Source organism: Impatiens glandulifera, chromosome 1 (assembly GCF_907164915.1).
Source record: "Impatiens glandulifera chromosome 1, dImpGla2.1, whole genome shotgun sequence".
Lineage (NCBI taxonomy): Eukaryota > Viridiplantae > Streptophyta > Magnoliopsida > Ericales > Balsaminaceae > Impatiens > Impatiens glandulifera.
Genome location: NC_061862.1, coordinates 74,857,616 through 74,869,163, shown reverse-complemented (window position 1 = coordinate 74,869,163; position 11,548 = coordinate 74,857,616).

Sequence of the window (11,548 nt, the reverse complement as noted above, 5' to 3'; positions counted from 1 at the left end):
GCGAAACCTATCCAACCAAAACCATAAACTTCATGGGTCATGACACGGAAAGGCATTGCCCCAATTTTCTTTAGGAACTTAAGTTTTGATTGTCTTTTATTTATTAGTGAAAATTATTATAAATAAAAACAATGCAATGAAAATTGTGATCCTAGTATGGCCCCTAAGATGCAAAAAAAATATATATATAAAGAACTAAACTTCTTTGGTCTCCATGCTTGCACCCTTCATGGATCTCCATCCTTGAACTTCATGGTTCTTATTTGTGTTACATAATTATTTATAATAATCTAATTATCAAAATAAATTACAAAATACATAACGATACGTAGATCGTGTTATAAGAAAACATAACGATGCTCATATCGTATTTCTGGGTCATACTAGAAAAATATTAATCTTTAATAAGTGGGATTTCCTAACTTTTAGAAAACAAATATATCATATTTATTTGATCCAAATATTTATATAATCCAATTAAAATAAATATTTATTTTATTTTCTTAAAGATAGTTTTACATCTTAATCTATATAACATTATATCATCGATATAGATCCGCATCAAAATTAACAGTTAATTTATTGATCCTTTCAATATATGCAACTTTGCGCTCTGATACCACTGTTGGTTAATTAGATGTTCGCAGCGGAATAATTTATAGATCTAATCTAAACATCTAATCATATGATAATGCATAATTGATAGAATCATGATATATAGTTTATAGAAATATACTTTTGATGCGTGAACCGGATCAGATCTGGTAGTAATGAATAGTCGAGAGCCCCACGTGTTGCTCCTCTACTTGGTCCACACGAGCCCGACTAGATCTCTTTACTTTCGACTGCTAGGACAAAATAAGACAAAGGGGAAGCAATCCAATTGATAGATTAAAAGATGATTTCTTCCTCTTGGAGTTCTCACCGTAATATAGCAAAAGCCGTTTTAAAAGAGGAACAATTCTCTCTCTATTCACTTCCATTTCTTGACAATAAGTGAATCCTTTTGTATTAAATAAAATTCCATAATTAACCATTAATTATATATTATTTTATTTCACAAATAAATAATATTTCTTATTATTAATAATATCTAATATATATTAATTATATATTATTTTATTTCACAATTTTAACTCCATAATTAACCATTAATTATATATTATTTTATTTCACAATCTTAACTCCATAATTAACCATTAATTATATATTATTTTATTTCACAAATAAATAATATTTCTTATTATTAATAATATCTAATATGTATTAATTATATATTATTTTATTTCACAAATAAATAATATTTCTTATTATTAATAATATCTAATATGTATTAATAATTAACCATATTTCTCGTTTATCTAGTCGGTCAACTCTAAGTGTGACCTCATAGGACCCGATTATAATAGTTATAGGTTTAACCCCATTAATCGTAGTTGGCTTCTAGCAAAGCACTACGACTCCTAAAATAATCTGATTAAATTATATCTGTTAATTTGTCCTATCCAAGTTTAGTCATTACACATTAAATTAAAGGACACAATTCCTTCATCAATATATTACTCTCGCATGTTTATCTTCATTTTCATATACGATGTCAGAATCATGGATTTTTAATGATTTATTCATCGACGTTAGACTGCAAGAACCAAGCTTCTCTTAGTCTATGTAAAGAGGAAAAGAGAGTGTTGTGCCAATTCTTGAATAACAAACAGTCTTTTTTTTAAGTAATCTGTGAAGCCATAGCTATCGACAAAATCTTCCAAGAAATCATTGAATAATCGTACAATTCCATTTCTTGAACAAACCATTTTGAGATTGCAGAACGCATCATCTTACTTCTGAGCATCTCTTAACTAAGTTTTTGTGTAATGCATGAGAAATACGCCAAAATATATCAATACAGAGCACTGAAACACCTCCCTCCCTACAGAAGATTCACAAAAAATATAAATCCCAAGGAATAATGCAACATATCCAACAAGAAGCCTAGCTACCATTTGAAAGCATCATCAATCAATCAATGTTTACCTAAGGCGGCCTTGTTTGAGTTGGGATTATTTGAATAACCTTCTTTCTTTTCTTTCTTTGATGTATGTAGGTTATAAAAGTCAGCTATATATTTTGGGTAAAGGGCATTACGGTATAATTTTGATTGATAATTGTAGCTCAAGCAAGGACGTCAGAGAGAAAGAAATATTAGCAAACCTGATTGCTTGAATAATGTCAGCTAAAGGGTCATCAATTAATTATGAATCCAGCCAATTTCCATGAACTCTATTGCAAAGAGCGCTCATCCACCTAGCTAACAGTATTATCATCACTAGATAATCTCCAAGTCAGTAGCCATGCCACGGGTATAGCCTTACTTATTCTCCGAGTTGAAACCACAAGACTGTGAATTGAATACTGTGGAAATAAAATAGGCTGTCATAAAAAGATAACAATTGCATAAAAAAACATTCGATACTTTCAATTTATATGTTCCACATCTCAAATATCTCTAAAGTTGGAGAATTCTGTACAGGGAGAGAAAATATTGCATCCCATTGATATGGCCATCTATCTATTCAAGAAGGGTAAAAGCAGGTTTAATTACTTACATGTTTGCAATAACAACAATTAATGCTGAAAGATATATAACTCTACATATTACATAACTTATCATTCTTTTTTCCAAATTAACTCTCGTCATTGAAAACTCAGTGAATGAATGTAACAACTCAATTCCAATATTTGAACAAATAACTCAATTAGTCACGTTATCTGCATTATGAACTTGTCACTGCCCATATTCAAACCATGCATACAGACATTTCTAACCTGCTGATTGATCCCCAACCCAAATGTGTATCTAGCTAATCAACTCTACCTATCAAATTCAAAACCAAAATCTTAATAATGTCTCTAACTTATCTTCAATTAATCGTGAGCCCTAGCTAAACACATTTTATTTTAATTCTTGCATTCCTTTTTATTTCAATTTCTGTGGAATTCAAACAGAATGAAACAAAATTGATGAATGAAGAAGAGAGAGGAGGAACTGACCTCCGTTTTACCTGGAACGATTTACTGACAACATTGCCGAGAAATGTTAGTTTATTCTTCAATCTTCTGCAGGTAGGTTTAAGAGAATAATAATGATGATATTCAAACAGAGATTGAACTGATCATTTCCCAGAAAAATTATATTCAAACAGAGATTCAACTGATCATTGCCCAGAAAATTGAAAAGCCCAATAATGAAGTTTTCACTCACTCACTCTAAGAACATCAAGAATAAGTGACTGAAAAATTAAAAACATTATTGTGAGTCTAAAAACACTTCTCATGAAATAGAGGGAAAAACTAAATTTATTTATGAACAAAAGTTTATGTAAAGAAAAATAAGAAGAAATTGTTTGATCCGTGTTTTAAAATGATACAAGCCCAATATATAATTAAATAGAATAAGTTTACTGTTGAGAAATACTCTCAAAGATCAACACAAGATTGCAAAGTAAACCAGAAATCCAAACATAAAACAAGACGCATAAGAAGAAGACATAAGATTTGATATCGGAGTTCAGCCCAAATCGGACCTACGTCTCCGTCAAGCTCAGCTTGGAGCTTGTATCCACTATAGAGAAAAATGTATCAGATTACAATTACGCACACACTATCTTTCCTTTTCCTACACACCTTTCTTTTGCAAGAATTCTTCACCAAAAATCTCCCAAGAAAAAAGTAACCCTCACTCAAGAATAAAAGAAAAACAGAATGCTCAAAGACTTAACTACCTATCCTCTAGTTGTAATCAATATATAACAACAAAAAAATGAATGACCCGGTTTTATTATTAATTAAACCAGACCAAAAAAACGGCTCATGCACCGGTTCAGTAAATAGCTTTTAACAATCAACCCAAATCAACATTTACAATACAATGAATTTTCTTTCTTGATAATCTTATTAATTTATTATATTCCTCCCCAAACATGTCAAAAATAATAAAAATCTTCATAAGAGAAGGAAGGTTTTCTATTGTAGATTTAATAAGATAAAAAGTATCATCAACAAAAAGTAATTAGTGATATATATATATATAGTTTTCTCGTCGTTCCTATATTAATTCATGTGAAAAGACTAGCGTTGATGACTCTCTCGAATAGTTTTGACAAACATTCCATAATCACCGTGAAAATGAGAGGTGATAAAGGATCCCCTTCTCTAAGCCCTCTCTAGCTATTGAAAAACTCAGACACTGTGCCGTTGATAAGAATTGAGAACTTAAGTTCAGTAACACAAGTTTTGATCCACCTCCTCCATTTCACTCCAAAACCCATATTCTCGAGGAGAGAAAATCTCAACTAACATGATCAAAATCTTTTTCGATATTAAGTTTACAAAAACATATCGTCCATTTATTCTAGTAATAGAGTCAATACACACATTTGTAATGAGTGAAGCGGCGGTAATCTGTCTATCTTGTACGAACGATATCTGGTTAGGAGAAATAAGTTATGGCAAAAGAACTTTGAGTCTATTATCTAAACTTTTTGGCAATGCTAAAATGTCTAAAGTATTTGTGTTAGGATCTAGGTCGCGGCTGGGGGACCGGGGTCTGGCCGGTTAACGCTTCTCACTCAAAGGTTGGTGGTTAATCCGGTTAGAGATTAACACCGGGGTTTCAATACTACACAAACTGTCACAAACCCTTGAACCGAGTTCAAGTGCGGAAGTGGTTTGTTTCAGGTTGAATCAGCACACACACGAGATAGGCAGAACCAGATTTGAATAAGATAGGTTTGGAGATTGCTGGGTCGGTTTTGCAGCTTAGTAATTCGGTTTAGGTGATGAATCGCTTGGAGCGGTATTAGTAGGTTAGTACAGATCGGTTAGAATGTAAAGCCGGCGGAAAGTAGATAACAAGACAGGTTTTTATGGATGTTCGGAGATGAAACTCCTACATCACCCCTTCCTCTCGAAACCGCGAGAAGGATATTCACTAAGGAATACACAAACACAATCCGATCGAGACTTATTTTCTGCTCGATAACACCCGTACAATTTTAACCGAAATTGTAATTACTCTTCAAATAAACGCTTAAGCTCTTTAGAGAGATAGAACACGATTTTTGACTTAGGCTGTAGAAAACTATTTTAACTTGTAACCGCATTTATTCCTCTTCAGCTCCTTCTTTTATAGGTGAAATGTGTCAACGGTCACATTTCATTTCCTTGAATCTGATTGGTTGAGCAGAGGTTTAGTGATTCAGACCTGGCGGTCTAGTCTTCAGGCCTGGCGGTCTAGTCTTCAGACCTGGCGATCTAGTCTTCAGACCTGGCAGTCTAGTCTTCTAGTATGTAGGTCAAACCGGCTAGGTTTGTCTTTTACTCAATATGGCAACTAGCGGTTGGACAGTTGCCTGTACCTGGAAGATTGCGTTTCTGATTTATCCTGAAGTAGAAAGATCCTGCCGGACGATCTTCTGCAGCCTGCAGAATGTCCTCAGACTTGTATGAATATGGCAATACTAAAGTCTGTCCCTTTGATATCATCCTCAACATATACCCGAAATATCTATTTGTACTGGTCGGTTGTTTATGTTAACCGGATGACTTACGGTTTTTCCATAGCTTCTGATTGACCGAATGTCTTATGATTTTGGCCTGATTTGACCGATCTTTTCTTCTTGTTCGGTCAGGGTATTTTGTTTGGTTGGATTGCTTGACCGGTTGAGTGATTTGACCGGTTTATCTCTTGACCGGTTCCTGCACAGAGAATTTGTTTTTGTTAAGTTCTATTTAACTGGTCTAATTTTATCTAACAATTTCTCCCTTTTTGATTATTTTATTTAAAATATTCAAAACTTTGCAAAAGTAGGCCGGTTGTTTAGAAGTTTATTCGGATTTTTGGAAACTGACTTGGGAGAATTTTTCGAAAAATTTTGGAAAATTTTGAGAAAAATTTTGAAACATTTTATCTTTTATCTAACAATTTCTCCCTTTTTGATTATTTTATTTAAAATATTCAAAACTTTGTAAAAATGTAAAAGTAGGCCGGTTTCCAAAAATTCTTGATATATATGAAATATACTAAGGCAAAAATACTTTATGTATAAAATCCAAGTAACCATAAGGAAATAAAGTAAAAAGAGTAAATAAAGGAAATAAATCCCCTATTTCTTCGATCTGGGCGGCAGGAAATGTTCCAACAGTTCATCGGTTGTTTTCCTTTTGACCGCCGGAACCGGCCTGGAAGAGGATCCTTGACCGCCTGAGTTGCCGGTGAAGGGAGAGATCGGTTGAGGGATCGATCTTATTGGAACCGCATCGAGACCCCGCTGTCTTCTAAGCTGTGGCTCGATCTCTTCCTCGAAATCATCATCGGCTTGCAAAACCGGGTTGGGTGGAGGATCAACAACCGTGTCAGTGACTCTGTCCAACATTTCCGTGATTTCTGCCCTTTTCGAAGCAGCCTTCCTCTTTCGTGTAACCGGAGCGGAAGAAGGAGCAACCGTTTTTGACTGTTTGTGAGCCTTGGCGAACTTATTATACGTTTCCTGTTGGACCCTTAGTCGGGTAGCATCTTTGCTTTGTTGAGCCGTTATGGCCGCTGCTATGGCCGGTGCACTGTTCTCTATATTTTGAATATGTCCGGCTATGTTCGCATTTGCCGCTACCGTTTCCTTCTGAATCCGGGCCTGCTCGTCCAGGGCATCTTGGAGCTTCTGGGCCGCGAGAGCATTTGCCTCCTCAAGTGCCTTATCGGTAGCCATTTTAGCCTCAATTAATTCTGCCACCTGTTCGGTGACCGCTTCGAGATCGGCTTCGAGCTTGGCATGCTTTTCTTCAAGCGATACCACCCTCTCAAGTGTAGAACCGGCTTGGGCACCGGATTGAACCAGGTTCTCATCAACCTTTGTCAACCTTTGATCGGTTGTTTCCTGAGATTGTTCCATCATAGCGACCTTTTGGCTGACAGAGGCGAGGTCGGTCACCAGCTTCGGAGTTATATCCTCTAATGCCTTGGTTCTGTCCAGATGACCGTCGTACAGTTGATCCGTATTGCCGTAATTTTCTTCAACGGACGTGATCCGGTCGACCGCGGATTTAAGCTCCCTGTTTATTGACTCAATCATCTCAACGGATTTGGATGCGGTTTCTTTGATCTTCTGTTGCCATGGCCGAACGACGTCATTGACAAACTCCTCGATGAGGGCCTTTACCCTTTCTTCCGTTATGGTCGGCACTGAATCCCCGGTTTGAACAGAGACCCGCTGTTCTGTGAGCGGTGTTCCCATCTTGAGTTCGGTTATGTTGATATCATGTTCCGGTGGAGGAGAGGATAACTCATTATCGGTCGGATTCTGACCGCCAACATCCTCAGGAGGTGATCTGGATAAGTTCGATGTTTCCTGGTGCTCGGGCTCCGCTTCAAGCCGTGCCATCTCTTCGGTTAGGTCCTTTTCTTTGACCGCTAGCAAACTTAACACCAGGAGCTCAAGAGATGAATCCGGTGTCCCTGGAATATGTTTTTCTTGTAGGCGTTGAATATGTTCGGTGAGCCTCTGTAACCGGGCATGCGGTTCGACCATCTTGCTTCGTCCTAGGGCGGTCGTGACGTCTTTAGCCTTTGTGAGGTTGATTACCTCCTCCTCCATCTCAACTAACCTCTCGAATTTCTGGCTAACGGTGAGATCCGGTAGCATGTTTTTTTAAGAATATTCGATGCCGGTGCAGGACCCATTGATAGTATACGTCGGATGCCGTGCAAGCCCGTTGATGTATCTCATCCATGATTCTGCTGACGAGATCCTCGGCCGTTTGCCGGGTGTGTTCATCTGCGGATTCATCTTCCTTCCGCAGTCTGTCCGAACCGGCATCAGCATCATCATCACTGACCGATTTTTCCTCAACTATCAGTCATTTCCCTTTACCGGATGGATCTTCTCCGGTGTGTTGTGAAGTGGTTCGGCCAGAGATGGATGCCAAGTCTTCAGTGTTGGGGGTGTCTGACCGCGGATTAGCCGATCCGGCTGATTGCCTATCCCCCTTGGTACCAGATTTTTCTTTGACCGGGACCGCTTTCTTACTGGCTGTCTTCTTCTTTCGGCCACATGTAGAACTGGAGGCCTTCCTTTTGCCTTTCCTGTCCTCCGGCTTGATGAATTGAGGAGACTTTATAATCTTGCTGGGGGCGAGGAGAACACCAGGGCCGGTGTTAATGTTGAAATGACGCATTATTTTACCAAGTGGGATGGCGTATCCCCATGACCGAATAAATGTCGGATCCACCATCTCACACATGTTTGCGAAAACCACCTTCGCCCAGTTTATGTTGATGCCGTTGACCAAACTGGCAATCATCTCAATCTTTGCCCAGGTGAGACTGTCAAAGTTCCCTCCTCTTGCTTGTACCGATTTGGTGAAGATATCACACAACGGTCTATATTCCGGTTGAAGAGATGATTTCTTACCGGATACTACGATAGGGACCGCTGTTTCCGAAAGAACCTGGCAAGCTGCCTGGAAGGTCTCCTCGTTCATGAACACCGAGAAGTCGCTCCCCTCGGATGGCAGATGCAGTATCTCAGCGACCGATTTCTCTGTCAATTCGAGCCGTTGACCGCCTATGGTTGCAATGATTGTTCCTTCGGTGATGATTGCGGTTAGGAAAAATTCGTTGACCGCATCCTGGTATAATACGAATGGTCCGCCCAGAAAGTATTCGAGACCGGACTCGGAGATCCGGGTTAACACCCGCTTTGCCTGAGCCGAACCGTTTGCCCGAACTTCCTCGAAATCGACTTGGATGATGTGTTTGAACAGCACTGAATCGCGACCCATTTTAGATAATAGGACCGAGAGATCAAGAGAGTAAAGGTTTGAGAGAGTTGAGAAAACTGAAAGGTAGAGAGAGAAAGCCGATTCGCGTGAGAATGAAAGAAAATGACTAAGGACCCTATATATAGTCGCGGTTTGGAATTCCAACCGCCGCGAACCGTCAAATCACGGTTAGGCGGGAACTTTCCCTCCAAAGACTTTGAGCGGGAATTAATGAGCGGGAATTTATAGGCGGGAATCCATGGGCAGGAATTTTCCCTCCAAAGTTTTTGAGCGGCAATTTTTGAGCGTGTTTTTCATTGCGGTTATTTAACCGGCGAATAAGCGGTTTTTCTTGTAACCGTTTATTAAATGAAGCGGTTCTTCTTGTAACCGTTTATTAAATGAAGCGGTTTATTAACCGCGATGATGCGGTTTTCGAGTATGACTGGATTTCTCAACGAAGTAATTTATCGATATTAACCAGTTAGTTAGATAGATGGATATTCTAATATTGCGAATTTTTGACCCGGTTATCAAGCTTAGAGATCAGATAATCATTGAAAGAAGTTACATAATAGAAACTGTTACATTGATCGATTTAAAATACATAAGAAATAGAAATTCAACTTATCTAATAACTATTCTAGAGAGCTTGTCCTCCGCCCCATCCTTATCGAGAACATTTGATGGGGATGCCGGTGTACCTGGTCCAAATTCTGGACGATACTTAAGAAGAGCCGGCTTAAGTGAGGAGCGTACCCGAGACCTCTTTTGGTCTCCACCATAGTCCTCAAGTTTTTGTAGATGACCGATAACCAATTTATGGGTGTATTGCTGACAATGTAGGTCATCATGTCAAAAACCTTCTTGGAGTAGTGTTGATTTGGAGATTGGCAAATGATGGATCGGTTGACAATCACGTAAAGGAGTTGGATGTGGTGGGCAAGGCGGGTTTTCAGCCCGTGGTTCTCCACCGGCACCTCGGTTCCGGAGAACAGTTCCGAATAGTCGGTTGCGGCACTGCCCACCTGGGATGGGAAATCGGAAAACCCTTCAGTGGGTAAATTGAACATTTGAGTGAATGTGCTCTCTTCCAGAAAGACGAAGCGGCCTCTCACTGTGGAAACAATGAAATCTCCTCTCATAGATGCATTGTTGAAGAACACGGTTACTTCCGGAATGAGTATAGGACCGGATTCTTCGAGAAAGACACGAAGACCGGTGTCGATTAGTGATTCGAACATGAGTTCCTTTGTTTCCAGATCATCATATTCTAGGCATGAATCGAAATCAATGCTCAGAAAATTCCGTAGTGTTCGGCTCGACATGTTTTTCAAACTTTGCCAAGAGAGAGAGAGTTCAAGAAATTTTGGTTGTAAGATGTGGTGAGTTGATAATATGGGGGTTCCTTATATAGATCCGAAATTGGAGGGAAAATAGGGACAATTAATGCTGAAATTCAGTTTTATCTCATTTATGAAGGGAATATTTATGTTTCCAAAACTCCTTGGGAAGGAGTTACTTTTGACCGATTGCGGAGCTCGAGGTAGAGAATCTAGTTAGAAACTAACTAAGTTTTGTATGTAGTTAGAAGTTGAAAGTTACTTTTCATTAAATGAGAGAGAGATACAAGAAACCGAAGTAGACATAGTGAAAACCGACAAGAGACGTAATCTAATCCGAAATGATCATAGTAGAATGAGATAATGATACAACCGGTTCGTACAGCAAAATGATCGGTTGTAGGAAGGAGTGACTTAATTCCCGGAGTTCAGGTGGCGGTTCCTCCTCTTCCATGCCTTCTCAAACCGCTCATAGAAAAGAGTCGGCAACCTCCTTGGTGATGACCTAGGCCTGGTTCAACCTTTCACCCGGACAGAGAGGAACCCCAAGTTCCAAAAGTAGGCAGCTGATCTGGGGGATGAGGCCGGTTTGGCGAATGCCGATCATCCAGATCAGGACATCGAACAACACCCTTGATCAGTTGACTGGTGTGTTCGTTGTGATGACAGACATCATGTTGAAAACTGTAACAGTAGGTGTTTGTCACATCCCTGCCAGGATGCTTCGACGATAACATCGTTGAGAAGCTGGTACTCAGCTCTCGCGATGACCTGGCACCGTGGTCACCGACCTGGCGGTTTGACCGAGCAAAGCTTAAGGAGATTTCGGCCTTTAGTTCAGCCGGAACATTTAGGTCGGTGAGCCCTTGCTTCGGAAGATCGAAGCATCTAGCAAAGTCACTTTATGTGAAATCAAACACGGTCCCTCCCACTTTGGACTGAATGTGTGTGTCGAAGTGAGGGGTACCTCGGAAAACACTGGCATTGTAAAAAATTCCAGGACTGTTTCTGGAAGTGACATATTTGTCATATAAAAGTGTTTGAGACCGGTGTCTTCAAGTGACTTAATCATCTTGAAGACTTCATAGTGCTCAGTGCCTTGAGCTGAATCGACAATCCACTTGAAGGATGTTTGGAAACTGAGACATTTGTCTTAGTAAGAGAATAGGTTAGAGCTTGTGATTGTTTTGTCTAAGGTTTGTCTAACTTATATATTAGTGGAGGGATGATAGTATTATCCAGTGTGTAGCAGGTATAGTGTCTATTAACCATAGGGTAGAAGCATTTTGCATGAAAATAGGCATGTCTAAGACCTAGGATGTGGGTCATAGGCCTGGACGATGAAAGATATCATATCTTCACGTCTTTTGAGGTATGACCGTTTTGTTTTGAAA